The 25,570-nt window shown below is 43.8% G+C and overlaps 1 protein-coding gene across 2 annotated transcripts in view; it reads left to right on the forward strand.

Annotated features, from left to right (window-relative positions):
* Positions 1-25,570, forward strand: part of DLGAP2 (DLG associated protein 2) — an 802,299-nt gene that overhangs the window by 271,504 nt on the left and 505,225 nt on the right. For both annotated transcript variants that reach the window (XM_063916664.1, XM_063916665.1), the window contains exon 2: positions 2,432-2,464. The gene's annotated coding sequence lies outside the window, so the exon portion shown is untranslated. The remainder of the gene's footprint in view (positions 1-2,431; positions 2,465-25,570) is intronic.

Genomic DNA, 25,570 nt, shown 5'->3' on the forward strand with positions numbered 1-25,570 from the left:
TTCAGTTAAGGTCATTATTTTTAGTATACCTCCCAACTTTGTAAACCAGCAAGTTGGGACCTCTGTGCACGCCTGAAAAGGGGATGGAGCCTCTGCAAAAGGAGGTGGAGCTAGGGACCCCATTTTCGTCAGTGTAGGGAGCGTGCCCAGCACTCTCCGAGTCGCAGGGGCTGACGTTAGGCTCTCCCTGTACTGTGAATAGATGCTGGGCGCGTGCATCTGTTCACCCTCAACCACCCCTCCCCCCCACTGTTGTACAGTGCGGGGCACAGGTGGAACATTGGGACAGTCCTAGAGAAACAGGAGGGTATGTTTTTAGTGCTGCAACGCAAGATATTTATCCAGATGTTACTTTCACATAGAGATTAGAATGTTACTGACCAGTAGCTAAATAATAATTGTCATCATTATAACTTCTACAAAGTCAGATACTTGCAATTGTGCGCACCCCTGGGACTGTTAAATTTAATAAGCATTAAGTGTCACAGTCTCTGTAAAGGAGTCCAGGATGATTTACAGATGATCTTATAATCGATATCTTCCTCTAATCATCTCTCCACTTTGAAATCTTCCTTTCCTTTTGGTGGTGTGGTCCTATTGTATTAAATAGTCCACACTCATCCACATGAAAAAAGGAAAAGGAGGTATAATAGTCAAGTACGTATTTAATTCATAATGTTAAAAATCCACAAACAAAAAAATATATTCCAGATCCAACAATAATGATATTACAGCATGCGTACTGAATTTCGTGGGGTGTTCAAGCATGCCCACCCATAAACAGCATGTATATTCGATACCCTCCCAGGTTAAAGGTATCGAATTACTGTCAAGATGGAGCCTCTTGATTCTCCCCAAGAAAGAGCTGGTAGGTATGTCTGGTCACCAACGTGTTTCTGCTCTCTCTGGACATAAAAAAACTTTTACACCTCCAGTGTCTCTTATTTAAGGGGAAATTTTATAAAAAGGAGAGATTGAACTAATGACTGTATAGATAGTAATTTCGAACAGGTAACTGTCACCAATAAAAGGTTTTGGGTATTGTCTGGTTTGGACCAATCAGAGGAGATCTAAGGGTATATATATCCTAGAGATCAATATCCACCACACACCTTGAAAAAGGCTCCTGAGAGAGCAGAAATGCGTTGGTGACCAGACATACCTACCAGCTCTTTCTTGGGGAGAATCAAGAGGCTCCATCTTGACAGTAATTCAGTACCTTTAACCCAGGAGGGTATCGAATATACATGCTGTTTATGGGTGGGCATGCTTGAACACCCCACGAAATTCAGTACGCATGCTGTAATATCATTATTGATGGATCTTGAATATATGGTTTTGTTTGTGGATTTTTAACATTATGAATTAAATACGTACTTCACTATTATACCTCCTTTTCCTTTTTTCATGTGGATGAGTGTGCACTATTTAATACAATAGGACCACGCCACCAAAAGGAAAGGAAGATTTCAAAGTGGAGAGATGATTAGAGGAAGATATCGATTATAAGATCATCTGTAAATCATCATGGACTCCTTTACAGAGACTGTGACACTTAATGCTTATTAAATTTAACTGTCCAAGGGGTGCGCAAAATTGCAAGTATCTGACTTTGTAGAATTTCATTTTGGGGGGGTGCGACCACCCTAGTGATTGCTGCAGCACTATTGTTTGAAGCGCTGGTTCTTTATCTTTTTCATTTCTATCATTATAACTTATGCATACTTCCCAAATATAAATGATATAGCAGAATATGGCGGAAAATGTTAAAGGCAGAGACAATCCTTGTACGCACTGCTTCTCAAGATATACTAATGGATTTTCTCTGCTGCGTTGCGGCCTGTGCTAAGTTGATGCCATAGGCACCTATGGCAGCGCTAAGCGTTTCAGATGTTACTAAAGTGCCAGGTCTATTACCATCAGCTGTCTTCTCCAGCGCTGATATTGTCACCTGTAGCTGCCGTTTTCTCATCACTATAAAAGCAGTAAGTGAGATCTCTGTCACTTGGACAGTTGTCAATAAAGCTTTGACAAAGAAAGGTGTCTCTGCTGCAGCTCTACGACATAGAGGTGATTCTACAATCTCTGCTCTGCTGCTGACACAGCTTAGGACGTAACTTTAGCACTCACACTATTCAGGTGGTCTATTATTAGTAAAGAATGGTAGTTGGGTCCTGCTACGCAGCGATAGCAGGCAAAGCAGGAGAATCTTTTTCTCCACTATAAGTGGAATAATAGTACATGGACCCCCAAGTCTCTTAGAGTGAGATTAATCAAAGGTTGGAGAGAGATAAAGTACCAATCAATCAGCACCTAACTGTCATTTTTCAAACCCAGCCTGTACTACTACATTCATGCAGTGGTTGATGTTTATGTCACAAATGAGAGAACAACTGAATTCTTAATATTTTCTCCTCTTTTGTCTTTACAGAGTCTCAGTGTACATTGTGCGGAGAACCTGAAGGTGAGTGCACTAGGTGATGTCACCAATATATTTGTATGTGGACGTTTCAGTAATCTATTTAGAAACATCTGAAAGCACAATGCCAACATACTACTTGAATTAGTGATTGAATTAAACTGAGTAAGCACAGGACACGCTTTAGGCTTTAGCTTTATTGAAAGCAATACTATGAAAGAACACGTTCTAAGTTGTAACTTGGAGTCAGATTTATCTGCAGTGATCAGGAAAAAATATCACCTCATTAGAGTGTATTTACATCCTTATGAATGGTACTATTTGCGCAATGTTCATTTTGCTAGAGCTAGAATATCATATCATCTTTTATGCTTATGACATTTAAATATGTGAACAAATTTGCAAAATAAAACTGTGTTAAGTACTGTATGTCTTTTATATATTGATCTTTGTGAATTTAAATATGATAACACCCAAAAACATATGAATGAAACTGGTTTTAAATAGATGACAAGATTAAGATACTAGATATATTGAATTCCAAGTTTGGAACTGTTTCTCCAAAAGCCTGTAGGAGATGGTTGCTGTCCCGCAATATAAATGTACCAACCAAACAACCTGTAAACATACTGTACTGTCTGTGCTATAGGGTCATTCCATTATTAGAGTGGAACACTGAACCACTTAGTTACTATTAGTTACATTAGCTGAAATGACCTTGGTGTTATCACTTGGTTTTATAGCTTAGCTGATATTATAAGATCTATGCAGATGACACTTAACATACGCCTGTATTTTCAGAAGATAATAAAGCTTCAATTTCACCTTATGAAATAGGGGCAAAAACCTGGTAATCTTTTTAGGCGTTATCACTAACCTGTTCCATTCTTCCTTTAATTGTTTCTTTATGAAATAATATTGCTCGGGTGTTTTATTACTAAGCTACTGTAATTACATGAGAAAACATCAATTTGGTAGATCTAGTTGCACAGCACTTTGAAGACCCAGAACAATTATATTTAGACTTGGTCTCTCTGTAATTACAATCTGCTATTGCTGGATTGTTTAATACTGTGATAGTGGAGTTTTTGTTTGCTAAATAAAACTTTCTAAAATATTTTGGACAAATATTTGCTATATCGCCAACTGGATCTCACACATGTGAGGTACTTCAAAGCTCATTAAACTCAGTACACTAACATATTGGTGGTGACAATTATTAGCAAAATAAGGATATTACAACAAAACATCTGTATACAAATATCAGTTAAAGGGAAATTTTGATTACAGAGGTTTCATCATCATTTAATTTCAAGAATAGACTGTCCTTTGACTGAAATCACTTCATAATTAATTTTGGCTTACAATAACTGTCCTAGCCACTAGATATGATTCTAGTCACAGTCGTAACTAGGGTGGTGCGGCCAGTGCTCTCACTGAGTGCATATACCCTATGAGCAGAACTAATCGCCTCCACCCGTAATTGCTGATTTGTATATGTGCTGCTGCCGCCACTGACTGTCTACCACCCACTGGCCACTGCAATGTATAATAGTAATGGTGCACCAGGCTCCTTTTCTGCTGGGCGCACAGCTGCTAATATACATTATAACTGGCAATACTTCAACTGCCTACCCCGTGTTACTCCACACCCTCCCCTGTCTCCGATAGGGAAGTCCTCCGTCAGCAGCCCAACTTACTGACCTCCGCTGACTCCTCCGGCTCCCATCTGTAGACACACTAACTGAGAAAGTGCTGCATATAGGGAGATAGGGGCACTACTACTGCTTTGTGGCATAATGTGTATGGGGCACTACGACTACTGTGTGATGTAAAGTGTAAGGGGCACTACTACTAATGTGTGGCGTAACGTGTATGGGGCACTACTACTAATACTGTGTGCTAAAAAATACCAAAAGATTTGCACAGCAATAGGAGCACTCTCCACGTACTTCACTATGGCCCTCATTCCGAGTTGTTCGCTCGCTAGCTGCTTTTAGCAGCATTGCACACGCTAAGCCGCCGCCCTCTGGGAGTGTATCTTAGCATAGCAGAATAGCGAACGAAAGATTAGCAGAATTGCGAATAGAAAATTCTTAGCAGTTTCTGAGTAGCTCGAGACCTACTCCTAGATTGCGATCAGCTCAGCCCGTTTCGTTCCTGGTTTGACGTCACAAACACGCCCTGCGTTCGGCCAGCCACTCCCCCATTTCTCCAGACACTCCCGCGTTTTATCCTGGCACGCCTGTGTTTTTCCGCACACGCCCAGAAAACGGTCAGTTTCCGCCCAGAAACACCCACTTCCTGTCAATCACACTCCGATCACTTCAACGATGGAAATTCTTCGTTCGGACGTGAGTAAAGCTACTAAGTTTTGTGCTAAAATACTTAGCGCATGCGCACTGCGTACCATGCGCATGCGCATTTTCGCCTTAATCGCTCTGTTGCGAAAATCGGCAATGAGCGATCAACTCGGAATGACCCCCTATGTTTTATGCTGCACTATGTTTTATGTCCAAGAGCTGCACTTTGTTTTATGTTCTCTGAGTGTCTTCCTGTATCTCTACTACTGTTAAGTGCATCTGGGAGGGGAGACACTTGTTTTTTTGGAACTTACAAGAGTAGATGAATACCATGCCTCTCTTCTAAAGAAAACATCAGATTTTGCTGTGTTCCTTCTGAGTGAACATCAGAGGACTTTTTACATATTTTATGGTGATTATATTGTTATTCCTCTATTGTTGATTATTATTGACACACATTGGTGGTCTTCCATCAAAAACTGGTGTATAATTTTTATTCTGTACTTGGAGAGTGCCCCTATTGCTGTGCAATGTTTAATTTTTTTATGCTATACACAGTATGAGTATATATGGGATGTGTACTCTTTTGCACTGTGTGTCGCTGCACCCCAAGTTTTATTGCGCCCATTTATCTAAGTAATTTCTTACCACATTTATTACTGCGTGGTGTAACGAGAATTGGGGAACTTTTGTTTGACCACAACTCTTCCCCAACAAGGCCACGCCCCCTTTGGGTGCAGTGTGTCCCTATATAAATCATAGGGTGGGGACACAAATGTTGTTTTTGTACCAAAATGTCTAGTTACGACTCTGATTTTAGTATTCAAGATGTGTTAGCACCCAAGGGAAAGATGAAGAAAATACATACATAGAAGGTGCAATGTAGATGCTTCTCTGGGTAACAGTTGTGGTGATGTTATAAGTCAGTGCCTGCAGTTGCATCATGTACACTGACTACTCAAGTGCTCTCCCTCTGGTTTTCTAACCAGCTTTCAGTGATGACAGTAGAATTAGGGATGATGCTTACTTCTTATGAAAAATAAAAATAACTACATAATAATACAGGTACTGCACACAGTGGCGCCGAGAGAGGGGGGGGAGGGTACAAATTACCCGGGCCTAGGTCTGATGGAGGGGCCCAGTAAGAGCCCAGTGTGGGCCCTGGGCCCCCTCCCCCTTAACTGGCAGCAGTAGCCGCAGCTCTTTTCCTCAGCCCAGCACATGCTGCTGTGTGCCGCGCTGCAGTGTGGCCATAGAGGCATTTAAATTAAAATACAATTTTTTTCAATATGTGTTTCTAAGTTTGCATGACCACACCTCCTGTGATTAGGCCACACCCCCAAAAAGTACCTGGTCCCAGCCAGGATCTCTACTGCCCTGACTGCACATACTGTAACTAGTACAATATTATCCAAGTCAGAGGCGTAACTAAGGCAGGGCGACTGGGGCACATGCCCTAGGCGCCTTGGCAGGCCCAGCAGAGGGAGGCGCCGCCGGTGGCCAGGGCATCATGCCCACTCTTCTCGTCACGCTGCAGTGTGAGGGGAGGAGAGTGCAGCGTGTCTCCTGCCCCTCAATGTGTTAACTGCCGCTGCCGCGTGTGTGTCCAGTCTTCGGTGGCATTAGCCAATCAGAGCTTGCGGACCGGCTCCTGATTGGCTGCCGGTCCGCGAGCTCTGATTGGCTAAAGAACCGGCGCCACATTTAAGATAGCCGCCACCGGAGACCTGGAGCGTTGAGGGGCAGGAGAGGCGCTGCGCTGCACTCTCCCCCCATCACATAGCAGAGGGAAGCAGTGAGTGACGGGGGATTCTTATATCTGGCACTGTGGGGCATGTAACTGGCACTGTGGGGCATATATCTGGCACTGTGGGGCATGTATCTGGCACTGTGGGGCATGTGTGGCACTGTGGGGCATTGTAACTGGCACTGTGGGGCATTGTATCTGGCACAGTGGGGCATGTATGGCATTGTGGGGCATGTAACTGGCACTGTGGGGAATGTATATGGCACTGTGGGGCATTGTAACTGGCACTGTGGGGCATTGTAACTGGCATTGTGGGGCAATGTAACTGGCACTGTGGGGCATGTATCTGGCACTGTGGGGCATGTATGGCACTGTGGGGCATGTATCTGGCACTGTGGGGCATGCATGGCACTGTGGGGCATTGTAACTGGCACTGTGGGTCATTGTAACTGGCACTGTGGGGCATTGTATCTGGCACAGCGGGGCATGTATGGCACTGTGGGGCATGTATCTGGCACTGTGGGGCATGTAACTGGCACTGTGGGGCATGTAACTGGCACTGTGGGGCATTGTAACTGGCACTGTGGGGCATTGTATCTGGCACAGTGGGGCATGTATGGCACTGTGGGGAATGTATCTGGCACTGTGGGGCATGTATCTGGCACTGTGGGGCTTGTATGGCACTGTGGGGCATGTATCTGGCACTGTGGGGCATGTATGGCACTGTGGGGCATGTAACTGACACTGTGGGGCATTGTAACTGGCACTGTGGGGCATTGTATCTGGCACAGTGGGGCATGTATGGCACTGTGAGGCATGTATCTGGCACTGTGGGGAATGTATCTGGCACTGTGTGGCATGTATCTGGCACTGTGGGGCAGGTATGGCACTGTGGGGCATGTATCTGGCACTGTGGGGCATGTCACTGGCACTGTGGGGCATTGTATCTGGCACAGTGGGGCATGTATGGCACAGTGGGGCATGTAACTGGCACTGTGGGGAATGAATCTGGCACTGTGGGGCATTGTATCTGGCACTGTGGGGCATTGTATCTGGCACTGTGGGGCATGTATCGCACTGTGGGGCATGTAAATGGCACTGTGGGGCATGTATCTGGCACTGTGGGGCATTGTAACTGGCACTGTGGGGCATTGTAACTGGCCCTGTGGGGCAATGTAACTGACACTGTGGGGCATGTATCTGGCACTGTTGGGCACTGTGTATCTGGCACTGTGGGGCAATTGTGTATCTGGCACTGTGTAAAAAGGGGGCTCTGCATGCATACTGTGCAAAAATTGAATGAAGGTGTGCTGAGAGACGACACAGGGGGTAGGTGATAGTCATGTTGGCATGTCCCATTTTCAGTGGCCACACCCCTTCTGGTGCGTGGCCATGCCCATTTTTCGGGCGCAGGCACATACTTCTTTTTGTGTGTGGATTTTTTTACAAAAATTATTTTGGGGGGTGGGGGGGGGGCACTCTTCATCTTGCCCTGGGCTCCGAAAACCCTAGTTACGCATCTGCCCATAGTAGACAGACATTCTTTTGCTTTCAGTATAAAATACTGGACCATCTGGAGCAACTCCAATGATTTGTTTTGGTCATGTTGGTATTTCACTTGTTTAATTATAATTACAGAGTTACTATGGTATGACCATTGTTTGGTGAATGGTTTGGTTAATATATTTTTCAACCATAAGTAGCACATCTTCGTCCAAAATTTTTTGCAGAGGTGGCCTGCATTATACAAACCAAATGTAGCCATAAAAACAGCGGCTGCTATCTGGGATTGTTTAAGAGTGAAGAGGGCAGGTGTGCAGGCTCCTACTGCAGGGACTTGCGGTGAGGTAAATGGCTCAGGAGGCACTGGCTTGTACCAGATCCAGATTTACACACAATGGCTCTCATTCCGAGTTGATCCCAAGCTGCCGTTGTTCACTGCATAGCGATCATTTAAAAAAACTGCAAAACTACCCATGTGTATGGGCCACAATGCGCACGCTTGGCGTAGGGGTACAAAGAGCATCTGTGTTTTGCATTGCTTCTAGCGACGATTCCATTGGCACAGCCGATCGCAAGGAGATTGACAGGAAGAAGGCGTTTATAGGTGTCAATTGACCGTTTTCTGGGTGTGTTTGGAAAAATGCAGCCATGTCCAGGCGTTTGCAGGGCAAACTTTGGTTTTATTATTTCTCTGACGTCCTAGTGGATGCTGGGAACTCCGTAAGGACCATGGGGAATAGACGGGCTCCGCAGGAGACTGGGCACTCTAAAAGAAAGATTAGGTACTATCTGGTGTGCACTGGCTCCTCCCTCTATGCCCCTCCTCCAGACCTCAGTTAGATTTCTGTGCCCGGCCGAGCTGGATGCACACTAGGGGCTCTCCTGAGCTCCTAGAAAGAAAGTATATGTTAGGTTTTTTATTTTACAGTGAGACCTGCTGGCAACAGGCTCACAGCAACGAGGGACTAAGGGGAGAAGAAGCGAACCTACCTAAGTGGTGGTAGCTTGGGCTTCTTAGGCTACTGGACACCATTAGCTCCAGAGGGATCGACCGCAGGACCCGTCCTTGGTGTTCGTTCCCGGAGCCGCGCCGCCGTCCCCCTTACAGAGCCAGAAGCATAAAGATGGTCCGGAAAATCGGCGGCAGAAGACTTCTGTCTTCACCAAGGTAGCGCACAGCACTGCAGCTGTGCGCCATTGCTCCTCATACACACTTCACACTCCGGTCACTGAGGGTGCAGGGCGCTGGGGGGGGGCGCCCTGAGCAGCAATAATAACACCTTGGCTGGCAAAATAATCACAATATATAGCCCCAGAGGCTATATATGTGATAATTACCCCTGCCAGAATCCATAAAAAAGCGGGAGAAAAGTCTGCGAAAAAGGGGCGGAGCTATCTCCCTCGGCACACTGGCGCCATTTTCTCTTCACAGTGTAGCTGGAAGACAGCTCCCCAGGCTCTCCCCTGTAGTTTTCAGGCTCAAAGGGTTAAAAAGAGAGGGGGGGGCACTAAATTTAGACGCAATATTGTTTATACAAGCAGCTATTGGGGAAAATTCACTCAGTGATAGTGTTTATCCCTACATTATATAGCGCTCTGGTGTGTGCTGGCATACTCTCTCTCTGTCTCCCCAAAGGGCTGTGTGGGGTCCTGTCCTCAGTCAGAGCATTCCCTGTGTGTGTGCGGTGTGTCGGTACGGCTGTGTCGACATGTTTGATGAGGAGGCTTATGTGGAGGCGAGGCAGATGCCGATAAATGGGATGTCGCCCCCTGTGGGCCGACACCAGAGTGGATGGATAGGTGGAAGGTATTAACCGACAGTGTCAACTCCTTACATAAAAGGCTGGATGACGTAACAGCTATGGGACAGCCGGCTTCTCAGCCCGCGCCTGCCCAGGCGTCTCAAAGGCCATCAGGGGCTCAAAAACGCCTGCTCCCTCAGATGGCAGACACAGATGTCGACACGGAGTTTGACTCCAGTGTCGACGAGGTTGAGACATATACACAATCCACTAGGAACATCCGTTACATGATCCCGGCAATAAAAAATGTGTTACACATTTCTGACATTAACCCAAGTACCACTAAAAAAGGGTTTTATGTTTGGGGAGAAAAAGCAGGCAGTGTTTTGTTCCCCCATCAAATGAGTGAATGAAGTGTGAAAAAGCGTGGGTTCCCCCGATAAGAAACTGGTAATTTCTAAAAAGTTACTGATGGCGTACCTTTTCCCGCCAGAGGATAAGTTACGCTGGGAGATATCCCCTAGGGTGGATAAGGCGCTCACACGTTTGTCAAAAAAGGTGGCACTGCCGTCTTAGGATACGGCCACTTTGAAGGTACCTGCTGATAAAAAGCAGGAGGCTATCCTGAAGTCTGTATTTACACACTCAGGTACTAGACTGAGACCTGCAGATAGTGCTGCTGCAGCGTGGTCTGTAACCCTGTCAAACAGGGATACTATTTTGCGAACATAAGTCGTCGTCTTATATATGAGGGATGCACAGAGGGATATTTTGCCGGCTGGCATCCAGAATTAATGCAATGGCCATTCTGTCAGGGGGGTATAGAGACCCGACACTGGACAGGTGATGCTGACTTTAAAAGGCACATAGAGCCTTATAAGGATGAGGAATTGTTTGGGGATGGTCTCTGGGACCTCGTATCCACAGCAACAGCTGGGAAGAAGAAATTTTACCTCAGGTTTCCTCACAGCCTAAGAAAGCTCTGTATTATCAGGTACAGTCCTTTCGGCTTCAGAAAAGCAAGCGGGTCAAAGGCGCTTCCTTTCTGCACAGACACGAGGGAAGAGGGAAAAAGCTGCACCAGTCAGCCAGTTCCCAGAATCAAAATTCTTCCCCCGCTTCCTCTGAGTCCACCGCATGACGCGGGGGCTCCACAGGCGTAGCCAGGTACGGTGGGGGGCCGCCTCAAAAATTTCAGCGATCAGTGGGCTCGCTCACAGGTGGATCCCTAGATCCTTCAAGTAGTATCTCAGGGGTACAGGTTGGAATTCGAGGCGTCTCCCCCCCAGGGAGGCTGTGCTAGAGGCAAATTCACAAGCTGTATTCCCAGCAGGTGATAGTCAAGTTGCCCCTACTTCAACAAGGAAGGGGTTACTATTCCACACTGTTTGTGGTACCGAAACCGGACGGTTCGGTGAGACCCATTTTAAATTTGAAGTCCTTGAACACATACATAAAAAAATTCAAGTTCAAGATGGAATCGCTCAGGGCGGTTATTGCAAGCCTGGAGGAGGGGGATTACATGGTATCCCTGGACATCAAGGATGCTTACCTACATGTCCCCATTTACCATCCTCGCCAGGAGTACCTCAGATTGTGGTACAGGATTGCCATTACCAATTCCAAACACTGCCGTTTGGACTGTCCACGGCACCGAGGGTTTTTACCAAGGTAATGGCAGAAATGATGATACTCCTTCGAAAAAAGGGAGTTTTTAATTATCCCGTACTTGGACGATCTCCTTATAAAGGCGAGGTCCATGGAGCAGTTGTTGGTCGGAGTAGCACTATCTCGGGAAGTGCTACAACAGCACGGATGGATTCTATACATTCCAAAGTCACAGCTGGTTCCTACCACGCGCCTACTGTTCCTGGGGATGGTTCTGGACACAGAACAGAAAAAAAGTGTTTCTCCCGCAGGAGAAAGCCAAGGAGCTGTCATCTCTAGTCAGAGACCTCCTGAAACCAAAACAGGTATCGGTGCATCACTGCACACGAGTCCTGGGAAAAATGGTGGCTTCTTACGAAGCAAAATTCCATTCGGCAGGTTCCATGCAAGAACCTTTCAGTGGGACCTCTTGGACAAGTGGTCGGAATCGCATCTTCAGATGCATCGGCTGATAACCCTGTCTCCAAGGACCAGGGTATCTCTACTGTGGTGGCTGCAGAGTGCTCATCTTCAAGAGGGCCGCAGATTCAGCATACAGGACTGGGTCCTGGTAACCACGGATGCCAGCCTTCGAGGCTGGGGGGCAGTCACACAGGGAAGAAATTTCCAAGGACTGGTCAAGTCAGGAGTCGTCCCTACACATAAATATTCTGGAACTGAGGGCCATTTACAATGCCCTAAGTCTGGCAAGGCCTCTGCTTCAAAACCAGCCGGTACTGATCCAATCAGACAACATCACGGCAGTCGCCCATGTAAACCGACAGGGCGGCACAAGAAGCAGGATGGCGATGGCAGAAGCCACAAGGATTCTCCGATGGGCGGAAAATCACGTCTTAGCACTGTCAGCAGTGTTCATTCCGGGAGTGGACAACTGGGAAGCAGACTTCCTCAGCAGACACGACCGACACCCGGGAGAGTGGGGACTTCATCCAGAAGTCTTCCAACTGTTGGTAAACCGTTGGGAAAGGCCACAGGTGGACATGATGGCGTCCCGCCTAAACAAAAAACTAGATATTGCGCCAGGTCAAGGGACCCTCAGGCAATAGCTGTGGACGCTCTAGTGACACCGTGGGTGTACCAGTCGGTTTATGTATTCCCTCCTCTGCCTCTCCTACCAAAGGTACTGAGAATAATAAGAAAACGAGGAGTAAGAACGATACTCGTGGTTCCGGATGGGCCAAGAAGAGCTTGGTACCCAGAACTTCAAGAAATAATATCAGAGGACCCATGGCCTCTACCGCTCAGACAGGATCTGCTACAGCAGGGGCCCTGTCTGTTCCAAGACTTACCGCGGCTGCGTTGGACGGCATGGCGGTTGAATTCCGGATCCTAAAGCAAAAGGGCATTCCAGAGGAAGTCATTCCTACGCTGATAAAAGCCAGGAAAGAAGTAACCGCAAACCATTATCACCGTATTTGGCGAAAATATGTTGCGTGGTGTGAGGCCAGGAAGGCCCCAACAGAGGAATTTCAGCTGGGTCGTTTTCTGCACTTCCTACAGTCAGGAGTGACTATGGGCCTAAATTTGGGTTCCATTAAGGTCCAGATTTCGGCTCTGTCGATTTTCTTCCAGAAAGAACTGCCTTCACTGCCTGGAGTTCAGACATTTGTAAAGGGAGTGCTACATATTCAGCCCCTTTTTTGTGCCTTCTGTGGCACCTTGGGATCTCAACGTGGTGTTGAGTTTCTTAAAATCACATTGGTTTGAGCCACTTAAAACTGTGGATTTGAAATATCTCACGTGGAAAGTGGTCATGTTATTGGCCTTGGCTTCGGCCTGGCGTGTGTCAGAATTGGCGGCTTTGTCATGTAAAAGCCCTTATCTGATTTTCCATATGGATAGGGCAGAATTGAGGACTCGTCCCCAGTTTCTCCCTAAGGTGGTATCAGCTTTTCACTTGAACCAACCTATTGTAGTGCCTGTGGCTACTAGGGACTTGGAAGATTCCAAGTTGCTGGACGTAGTCAGGGCCTTAAAAATTTATTTTCCAGGACGGCTGGAGTCAGGAAAACTGACTCGTTTTTTATCCTGTAGGCACCCAACAAAATAGGTGCTCCTGCTTCTAAGCAGACTATTGCTCGCTGAATTTGTAGCACAATTCAGCTGGAGCATTCTGCGGCTGGATTGCCGCATCCTAAATCAGTAACAGCCCATTACACGAGGAAAGTGGGCTCATCTTGGGCGGCTGCCCGAGGGGTCTCGGCTTTACAACTTTGCCGAGCTGCAACTTGGTCAGGGGCAAACACGTTTGCTAAATTCTACAAATTTGATACCCTGGCTGAGGAGGACCTTGAGTTCTCTCATTCGGTGCTGCAGAGTCATCCGCACTCTCCCGCCCGTTTGGGAGCCTTGGTATAATCCCCATGGTCCTTACGGAGTTCCCAGCATCCACTAGGACGTCAGAGAAAATAAGATTTTACTCACCGGTAAATCTATTTCTCGTAGTCCGTAGTGGATGCTGGGCGCTCATCCCAAGTGCGGATTGTCTGCAATACTTGTATATAGTTATTGCCTAACTAAAGGGTTATTGTTGAGCCATCTGTTGAGAGGCTCAGTTATATTTCATACTGTTAACTGGGTATAGTATCACGAGTTATACGGTGTGATTGGTGTGGCTGGTATGAGTCTTACCCGGGATTCAAAATCCTTCCTTATTGTGTCAGCTCTTCCGGGCACAGTATCCTAACTGAGGTCTGGAGGAGGGGCATAGAGGGAGGAGCCAGTGCACACCAGATAGTACCTAATCTTTCTTTTAGAGTGCCCAGTCTCCTGCGGAGCCCGTCTATTCCCCATGGTCCTTACGGAGTTCCCAGCATCCACTACGGACTACGAGAAATAGATTTACCGGTGAGTAAAATCTTATTATTTGTGTTACTCATACAGCACCATCTTTAGGATCGTTTCTTTGCTATATAACAGGAATGTGCAAAAAAACAGGTTTTGGGGCGCCCAAATGGCTCTTTTGCAGCTAAAATTGGTGTTCACAAACAGCACCCATAATTTTACTTACCTCTCAGGAGTCCTGCGTTGGGTGGCACTGCAGAGCAGCAGAAAATCACTGGGAAAATGGTGCTGCTGACATATTCCCGGTGATTTGCAAGTGCGCAATATGGAATTCTCCAGGAACATGGCACGGGCATAATGTTCCTGGAGATGCATGTGCACACAAATATAATAAAACCAAAGTCAATGTATTTTACTTTTTATAAAAAGTAAAACAATACTCAATTCATCCAAAGTGCTGTGGAACAGTATATCTTTGAATCTTCCACATGACCCAAAGACAGCATACAGATATCCTAAATGCGTAGTACTCCTGCTTTATATTTTCTTAAAAAGAGGATAGAACCTTAGTGTAACACTGTTATGGTAAAACAAGATATTTTATTTACACATTCCACTAACGTAAAAACACTTGGAATAAAGCAGGTAAACCACTCAAAGTGGTGACCATTGGAGAGCTGGGTGCAGGTGGTATACTCATCTAGTCCATATCCAGCATAGTGGATTTGGAAGCACAAAATTGATGATAGGACAAGTGTAGTGGCTGTTACGACTCTGCCAGCTGTTATGTTCTGGCATGCAGTGCCTCTGGGCTGCCAGGGGTGCTTCTGTAATGTTCTAGCTTTTAGTACCTCAAGGGCTTCCAGGGGTGCTACTGTAATGTTCTGACCTGCAGTACCTCTGGGCTGCCAGGGGTGCTGCTGTTGTGTTCTATCTTGCAGTACCTCTGGGCTGTCAGGAGGTGCTGTTATCTTAGAGTAGTCCCAACTGGAATTGTCATCTAGAGCATGCGGCTCTCCTGATTACCTTTTCCAGCTGCAGCATATTGTGTGTATATATGTGTGCTGTAGTGATTGACCCTGGTAACTTTAAATGTTTGTCAGTCTTGACCATCTGAGCCAGTTATAGTTTAGTTTAGTTTTGTTCCTAGTTAGTTTGTTACAGCTCCTGTTAAGTTTGTTTCTCAGACAGTTTTCAAGTCTCTGTTTGGACTTCCTGTTTTCTTGCTTTGCCATAGCCAGAACGCTGTAAACCCTGCCTGCATTCTTAGCAACCATACTTCAGACACTGCTCTCATCATTCATGCATTCAGGTGAAGTTAACCTGTTTTCCCCATATCATGTATTTTCTATTATGCTCTATGCCCTGTCTGGAATTCTGTCAAAATATAATTTATTTCAATCATCCTGGCATCTGGCATCTGTTCAACTTCAGCAGTAATCCATGTAACATTGTAACAGTGGCAATACAGCAATCCTAAAACGTGCACAGGCATCACACACTTAACATGTTTTGGAGATGGCATCAGAAGTGTGTGATGCATTCTCCTGAACAAATTTTTATACCCATTTCAATTAAAAGACACTCCATCGTTGATAACTGTCTCCTCCTGGATTCCCACTTTTCCGGCTACCAGAAGTGCATCTACGTAACCGGAAGTCCATCACTGGGTCCAGAACCGGAATAAATAAATGTTTTTAGAGTTACACGTAAGGAAGTCTTTAATGGGGTAAACCTAATTGTTTACTTGAAAGTTTTGAACCTTCCTTTCCCCTTTGACTGTCCTGCACATCAAGCACATTCTGCACTGAAGAAAGCCCCATGTATGTGAACTAGTTCTCTTCGCCTTCTCTATACTGCTTCTTACTAAGCTATCCCTCAGTGATGGGGCTTTTTTGTATATAAAGCTAGGCTGTTTAGGTAATAAATCACCTATGATGCGGTCTTTCATCAGTATGTACCAAATCTTTCTAAAAACCAACTCCACACCTTTAAAATATCTATTAATGAAGGCCCTTTTAAATTCATTTGAACTTGGTGTTTGAGATTTTTCTTTATCTTTCAACAAATCAAATCTTTCTAAGGCATCTACATTTTGATGTGCCAAATTTAACATGTGTGTATCGTATCCCTTATTTTGAAATCTTTTGGACATTTCATTAATCTGTTGTTCACATATGTCCTTCTCTGAACAATTCCTTTTAACTCTAGTATACTGACTAAACGGGATACTCTCCAACCAATGTTTGTGGTGTAAACTTGTCCTGTCAATATAACTATTAGAATCTGTGGGCTTTCTAAAGTTTTTAGTGTGTATCTGATTGTCCTTAATATAAATCTCAAGGTCTAAAAAGGTGATCCTTACTAAAATCAAAGGTTAAAATTATATTAAAATCATTCTGATTGAGACTCTGACAAAAAAGGGTTTTACTCTTCATCATTCCTTTGCCACACAAACAGGACATCATCTATATATATTTGCCAGGATACCAGATTTGCCCTGAGGACATCGCCAGGCTAGATGGTATTCACCTCCCAGTATGCCATAAATAAATTGGGGTATCTCAGGGCGAATCTGGTATCCATAGCAGTGCCCACCAATTGGAGAAAAAAATTACCATTAAAAAGGAAATAATTATTTGTAAAAATTAACTTGATTACTTCTAAAATAAAATCTTTTAATTCCTTCCAAAAAACACAGGAAAATTACCATTTAAATTACCATTAAAATTAAATTAAAAGATAAAAATATTAAAAGTGATAAAGCAGTGATAATGCAGTGATAAGTTGGAGGTGATAATGCACCAGCCAATCAGCTCCTGTTATTTTTCAAACACTTATCACTGTTTATCACTTCTCCAGGCGTAATACTTATGTCATTCCATTTGTCTTAATTTTTTTCCAGTGCTGTAACATTTGGTTTCTTTATTTCTCATCCCATGTGTACCGCAGTAGAATATACAGGGCCGGTGCAAAGTTTCTCGGCACCCTAGGGAAAACTTCTGCCTAGCCCCGACCTCCCCAAACCCACACACAATACTCACTTTTGAGCCTCAGGTGAAAGTGTGGAGGTAGCATCTTAGAAGTTCAACAGCAGCAATCTGTATTACGTTTACTCAGAGGTATACTTATTTTTGTTATAAATAGACTCAGGGCTGCACCCCCAGATCTTGACACCCTAGGCAGCTGTCTAAAGCTGCCTAATGGTAGAGCCAGCCCTGAGAATATATATAATTTTGTAGCAACAGTAATAATAATAATAATGTCAAGAGGTTTTAAACTTTCTCTTTTACAGTATTATAGCTGACATCAAGATGATAAATGATATGAGGCCAAGTTTTAGCATGATGTTATATCAGAGAGCACAGTAATATTTACTATTGATTCTTAAAACATATTATTCTCCTGCACAGAATAGAGGCAGCAAGTTTTGAAATTAACCCAATATTCATGCCTTAAAATATATGTGATGACACTGATACATGTGAATTGATAGGCTGCATTCTCAAGAATACTGGGATTACCCTCTTTGGTGTCTAAGGTAATGCTGTAGAGCCCACTGGCAATTTGATGGTCAAGGAGAGTTGTCAGTTTTTATACAGACAACGGTAGCAATTTACAAACACACACCGTCCAGTAATTGTCTTGTGACACTGACGATTAAAATAACCTTTGTTTCATAATTCCCTTTTATTTGGCCTTAAAATAGAAATGCTCAAACTCTTGGATACTTTTGTTTTACTAATTGGCAAATTATTATTACATCAATATATATTTTATAAATAATTACAGTGGGTAATTATGCAACTTAGCAGCTGACTCTCCAGATGGTATGCTTAAAAATGTGAAAATGAAGAGAAAAGAAAAGAAAGCATTGTCAGTTAGTTCATGAAACTTCAATATTCAAATGAGCGCATTTCCTGCAATGCACCTAATTAATAAATGTAAAATGCTTGTCAGGCACTGCTGCATTGTGCCCGGAATCTATATTTGGAATGGAATTTCAGTGCATCATATGGTGAGAATGTCTTAGCTTGAAGCTGTACAGCTACGTTCAGCATGCTGATTAAATTACAGAGGCCAGTCTATCTTATGCAACTCTTACATAACTAGTGTATGATGTTTCTGCTCATCATCTGCATCTACATAGCAGTGTCAGGTGGCTTATTTACTGTATTGCTACAGAATTGTTTGAGAATATTATGCACAAAATGTTACAATGTAGGGAAATGATATATAAGTACAACACATCCACGTCAATAGAAAATGTACAATAAGGATTTGTATACTCGGTGATTAACCAGGTGAATTAAGATTCTCTTACAAAAATCTGTCCCCCTTGATACACAATCCAAATTTTGTACAATTTCTACATTGTGAGTTTTTGTGTGTCACACAGATTGATGGTATAATATGATTAAAATATATGAATAATTATTCCAACAGTCTTACTCATTCTATTGTCATTTGCTGGATGTAGTCTTTCATTACACCCACTGTCTATCCACCGCTGTAATACGGGCAAATTGTTTCTGCATGGCTCTCCTTTTCTTTTTCTGAGCTTTATGAAATACGTGTGGGGGATGTAAGTCATAAGAACAGGAGGATCATGCCGCACCACAGACTTACTGCTGGCTGAGCTGAGAGATACAGCTGTGCAATGTCAGTAGCTAGTTATAATAGGGATTGATGTCATTTATGAGCCTTTCAAATCATCGGTAGTATTTTATCAGCATAAACTACATCCCCAGACTTAGGGCTGTGTCCTGCATCATAAGCAGAAGATAAGTGTACAGTACATTCAGACATGTTATTCTCGGGGCAACTATTAAGAATCAGACCAATTACAGGTGGAGGAACAGCAGCCAGTAGTCATATATGTTAGAAGCTGCTGGCTATTTCAGGCAGTTCGGTCAATAGGTCGACACCATATGATCGACATGGTCAAAAGGTCAACAGGATCAAATGGTCGACATGGCACTGGTTGACACAACATATGGTTGACCTGAGTTTTTTTGGAATTTTTTCAACTTTTTCATACTTTTCTATCCACTTGGACTATTATTGGGAAATCTAACCTCTGCTTACCATGCGAGGGGACGTGGTACACTGATACCTTTTCCATTACGATCAGGGCCGGTGCAAGCTTTATAGGCACCCTAGGCAAAGCTACACAATACTGCCCCTGCATTTCCCGATACCCTCCCCTCAGCTGCTCACATACACACTTGACTTTTCAAATTATTATTGGTTTAAGTACAAAACCCATTTTTATTGATGTACCCGCATATTTTCAGCATGGCAGTCAATGTTTTTAGGACAGTGTCGGCTGCAAAGCGGTGGGGAGAGCAGTGTGTTAATGGTGCTATTTCCACTCACCTTGCGCACGCTGCGCGTTGAGGTGCAGTGGTAGGGAAACTCCCGCATAAAGAACTGGTAGAACAGCTAGTATGTATATTTCTCTCTCTCTCTCTCTCTCTCTCTCTCTCTCTCTCCTTGTATTCTTTGACTTGTTTTATGGACATTACATCAAAGTTAGATCAGCCTGTAGTGTGTTTTTCCACTTTAATTTTGAGGGTGACTCCAAATCCAGACCTCCATGGGTTAATAAATTTGATTTCCATTGATAATTTTTGTGTGATTTTGTTGTCAGCACATTCAACTATGTAAAGAACAAAGTATTTAATAAGAATATTTCATTCATTCAGATCTAGGATGTGTTATTTTAGTGTTCCCTTTATTTTTTTGAGCAGTGTATATATATACACTCTCTGCGAACACCGGCACTCTGCTGACTCCAAAACGTGCCTGGGTGCCTTCCAACATACCCTGAACGGGTCTAAACAGTCACAGTATAATATAGGCGGCACTCACAGGACTGGTATCATCCAAACAATAGAAGAGACAGAGAAACTACTAATTAGAGATCAACGTTTCGATTTATAGAAAACCGTCATCAGGATCATATAACAAACATGACATAAAATACATACTTACATAACCTCGTATTCCCCCTGTCAGGAAGCCAGCGCCGCGCCGTCTCCCGGGTCAATGATGTCACCCGCGTGCGATGCGCGCCCATCGGCACGTCCAGATGACAGCTCGGTGTCATGGCAACCCGGCACAACATAAACAAACCCCTGTGTAAAAATGAAACAGACAAACAATGACACGCTAACAACTGGTACAGGCAATGATGAAACAAAGATAAATCATACTACCTAATCTGCGCCAGCACAGGCACTACTGGTGGACAAACAATCAGTAATACGAAAAATAATTAATAAGGACATGCTGCAGGTTCATCAAAAGTACAGAATCCCACACATAACACTGTGTAACTCACACTAATTATAAAAAGCAACTTAAGGGCAGCATCTCATTAAGGCCGTGCGGGGAGACCGTATCAAGACGGTGGATCCACCATGCTTCTTTTTGTAACAGCACCTTGTTACGATCACCACCACGTAATTTATTAGGGACTTGATCGATGATTTTATATCGGAGGGTACTGAGGCCGTGATTAAAAGCCTTAAAGTGCCGAGCGACTGGCTGACTGTGTGTTCCGCTTCCTTCAATGGCCTGTCTGATTGCAGACCTATGTAAGGCCATTTGTTCTTTGAATTGTGAACCCACCAACCAAGTGGGTTGAAATTCCATACGCTGGGATTCTGTCGTCGGTCTCCTGTATACCGTGATACCGACAGCCGGCATTACAACTACATCCCCTGTGAACACCTTTGCAACCATGGCTGCTAAAATTTATTTGCCAGTTCTCAAATACTATAGCTTAATTAAATATTTGTAGATTCACTGTATCTGTTGCATTTTGAGACCAGATCACTATGGATAAAGAAGACTGATCAATCAGAGTAATTATGTGTACAGTATCTGCAAAGCTACCTTTTTGGTTTGTGAAAATGAGAATAATGATGCAAGGTCAGGCTTAGTCAAATGATGCAAGGATCTTTAGACTGTATGCTCTCACGAGCAGAGCCCTCTTCCTATACAGTATGTGTATTTCATTCCCTCACTAATACCGTCATCTGCTCCCTACTGTGTACTCCGACACCTACTGTAACCTTTGGATTCTGCTGCCCTACTGCTTATTAGGGTATTATGACTGCTGATGCAGCATTGTTTATAACCCGTGTTTATGTCCTGCAATGTTCTGTACTGTAAGTCACTAATTTCAGTACCACTACACTTTTCATGGAGAAATTTATTTCCGCAAAGCCTCCACAATCTAGGGGTCCCATATAGCAACAGTAACTGCCCCCCCTTGTGATTATTTAACAGTAACTGGTCCCCATTTGTTTGAACGATCTCACTACCTGGGTTCGACCACTAACGATCTGAAAACACGTCTGAGAGCTGTGATATTTGTCTTAATTACTCCCAGAAGGTGGACTCTTGGCAGGCTTTTAAACGACAGAGTACAGTGACCTGGGATTCTCACTGGCTATATCTCTTCCAGGACTTCTCTTCGGAAATTACTAAGGCCAGGAGGGAATTCTCCCCTGATTGTTCAACACTGGTGTAGGCAAACAGATGTTTTGCACTTCTGTTCCTAGCTCGTCTGCAGTTTTTCTGGATCAAGGCTCTAAGGTTTTGCTTTTGATGGTTGATGCCAAACATTACCTTCAGGACGAGGCTGAGGAAAATATGGATGTTGAAACTGTCTTGATTACAGTATGTCCAACCAGGACTGATCTGTGGGCTTCTCCATATTACCCTTCCCCCCTTCTCTCCATCTGTATCTTTTTCTGTAGGCCTTCCTTATGCCATTGTCTGATTGCTTAATAGTTGCATGTCTGGTGGCTGTCTTCATAGGAATAGACACAGGGGCATGCCCAGAACATTCAGGGTCCAATAGCAACATTTTGAAGGGTGCCTATCCCAATGCTTCTAGAGAAACACCTCTCTGCAGCAGGTTCATTTTATGCCCAATAATAGTTCCCTAGTTAATTTTGTGAACCATTGTAGTAGTTAGTTAGTTATGCCCCATAGTAATCCCCTAATTTATGTTATATCCCTTTGTAGGGCTACGAGTACACATTATGCAACACAATACCGCCAATTCACATTATGACAATGTCTCCAGTTCATATTGGGCCCCTATGTACCACCCAATGGTGAAAAATGTATATAACACAAGTAACTTTGACAGGGAAGCATAACATTAACCTGTGTATATTGCTTTCCCTATATGATTGTAGATTTCTAGTGTAGCACCGGGCCCCTAGGATTCAGATGGTATGCATCTTGTCTCTACGGTGGCCTGGGATTGCGCCTTCAGTGTTGGGGCTTTTCCCAGCCCCTTTTGGCAACCTATTGCTTTTTGGGGCTCCAGACCATTTTTTCTTTGATGTTTGTTTTGCTTTCAGGTACACATGTACCTTTCCCAGCGTGCTCCTGCACATTCCCTCGGTTCCTTACCCCCTTCGCCATCTGGTCTGGTATAAGTAATTTTTTTTTGCATTGAGCGAACTTGCTCCTGTGTGTTGATCTTCTGATTGTCCTTATCCTCTCAGACCCCTATGCTAATGTTGGTGTCACCTTTTCCCACTTTATACTGATCTTACTATGATTCATTTAAAAATGTGTACCTTTAACGTAGGGGGTACTGTATTAAGTCCCCAATTATATGTGCAAATTTTCTTTCTTATCTAAATAAACTGAAGATTGATGTTGTCCTGCACCAAAAGACCCACCTCTTGGATGCTTAACATGAGAAACTGACTAAATATCAGTATAAGGTGTTAGCTTATTCCTCCTACAATTCTAAATCCAGAGGTATGGCTGTCTTAGTTTGGCAATCTGTTACTTACGTCATTTACTCTACACTAACTAATGGAAATGTGCGGTTTCTGATTCTAGATGTGTCACTTTTTTAGAACATTGATTATCCATTTATATACTTTTGTAGATTCTCCTATAATTGGGGGAGACTTAACATGGTGGCCTCACCCACAATGGACCACAGTGGAGCCTCCTCTACCAACCCTACCGCCTCACATTTGGGTATATCTTACTGTATATCTGGGAACAGTTGGACCTTTCAGACATTTAGAGGGCAAGGAATCAACATTGTGTAAATAATATACATGTCTGTCGGTGACCCACAGTTCCCTGTCTCACCTGGCTCACCTTTTAGTGTCCTCGGAACTAAAACACTGATTGCCCACATTGACATCAAACTCATAGCTTACTCCCTGACCATGCACTGGTATGACTAACTGTTGCAAATACTACCCACCCAGGGTCCTCATAAGCAATGGAAATTCTCCACACACTTGTCCACCCCTAGATCATGCATGGTACCAAAGGACTGGCGTATAGTGGATGTAGTCCCAATATTTAAAAAGAGTATTAAACTTCATCCTGGTTACTATAGACCAGTTAGTCTAACATCAATAGTGGGGAAACTTTCGATATGCTGCACAGACAGGATGCCTCCCCTCACGTCCCTTCATTTTCCTCTTTTGTCGCAGATGTTATTAATTTCTTAGATATGCTTACTTAGGGGGACATGTACTAAGCAGTGATAAAAGTGGAGAAGTGAGCCAGAGGAGAAGTTGCCCATGGCAACCAATCAGCTGCTCTGTATGGTTTTATAGTATGCAAATTATAAATGTTACGTCAATGCTGATTGGTTGCCATGGGCAACTTCTCCTCTGGCTGACTTCTCCACTTTTATCACTGCTTAGTACATGTCCCCCTTAGTGGTGTTATTCTGGACGTATCTCAATCATCATTGTACCAGCATGTTATCATAGAGATTTACTTTTCTGTTCTCCATGACTGCCTTATGACGACCACCAATGTAAATCCTTGGTTTTTGATACACCATTACCTCTATCACGCTGTTTGTATGTTTACTTTTGTTCTAAAATCTCAATAAAACAGTTAATTAAAAAAAAAGCAGTTGCCAATCAATTAAGTAAATTGTGCATCAATAAGCGAAAGGCCAAATACATCAGTGATAAACATAAGTAAAAATACTGAAAAATTACATAGCTAATATTATTTCAGAGGCTTTGTAGTTAATGAGGATGTTGGTTGACTAACTAGAACATGTTTATATTCCTTTTTTTTTTAGTTAAGTAGTCAGATAGGAAAACTCATTTGTGCTAAAGGGAAACATCGGACCTCACCTACAGTATAAATGCAACTTGCGACCTTTCCAGTTTAATGGCTCTGTAAGCACCATTACTGTAAAGCTTGTTAATCTTTTCATTTCCCTTTGAGTCATTTTAAAACAGTTTCTCTAGATTATGCCAAAAGTAAATTGCTTTTATATGAATGTGTATATTTTATTTTTTATTTTTTTATAATTTCTTGCAAACCGTCTTTTATCTCCAATTTTGCTACAATAACTTACACAACATGAGGACAGCACAATATATTTTTTCCTATTACTGTATTTTGGGGGAATACATGCCTGTACGATACTACAAGGCGTAATGGTTCTGTTAGCAATGATAGGGAATAATTGTTCAACAAAAAATAATGTTCTGTCAAACAAAACATGCAAATTGGGTTTCTAATGTGAATATGTACCAGGGTAACTTGAAAGATACAGAACTACTGTCTGTCTGCCTATGTTAATGTAGGTTGCTTATGGACATGGACACTTTTGGCCATTGCCCCCAAAAAAGAAATACTGTTGTTGACTCTGAAAATATTAGCACATTAGTGAGACCTCAGATGTCTGTAGGCGGGTGCCAGATTAGGATGCAGTCAGAATGCCAGCTGTCGGAATCCCAGCTGTCGAAATACTGACGTCAGAATCCTGACACCCTTCAGAATCCCGATGCCAGAACACCAAAAGGGCCAGGACACCAACGCCAGAATACAGACAGTTGGCATCCCAACCGTAAGTATACCTGTTGGGTTAGGTTTAGGGTCGGAGGAGGGGGGGTTAGGTTTAGGTGCCAGACGTGGGGTTACGGTTATGCTGCGGAGAAGGAGTGGGGTTTGGTTTAGGATTAGGCTATGGTTAGGCACTCCTGGGGGATGGGGGGTAGGGTCATGCAGCAGGGAAGGGGACTTAGGTTAAAGCACCTCCGGGGGGTGGTTAGGGTCAAGCACTAAGGGGGGAGTTTAGGGTTAGGCTGCAGGAACAGAGGGTTAGGAGGAGTGGAGGGGGAGAACAACCCACACTCATCCCTGTCAGTCTTGCCAGCATTGGTATCCCGGCATCGGTATTATGACCGCCGGGATCCCAAGTGCCGGCATTTTATACTGGAACCTCCAGATAAAAGGTAATTGGTCTAAATTGTTTTCAACACTTGATAAGAACAGCTAAACGTGGATACTGCTATATATGGGTGTACTACGAATTGTCGACAGCCGGAATGCCAGCAGCGGTGTGAGCGCAAAAGAGCCTCTTGTGGGCTCG

The sequence above is a fragment of the Pseudophryne corroboree genome, chromosome 4, assembly GCF_028390025.1.
Source record: "Pseudophryne corroboree isolate aPseCor3 chromosome 4, aPseCor3.hap2, whole genome shotgun sequence".
NCBI classification, from domain to species: domain Eukaryota; kingdom Metazoa; phylum Chordata; class Amphibia; order Anura; family Myobatrachidae; genus Pseudophryne; species Pseudophryne corroboree.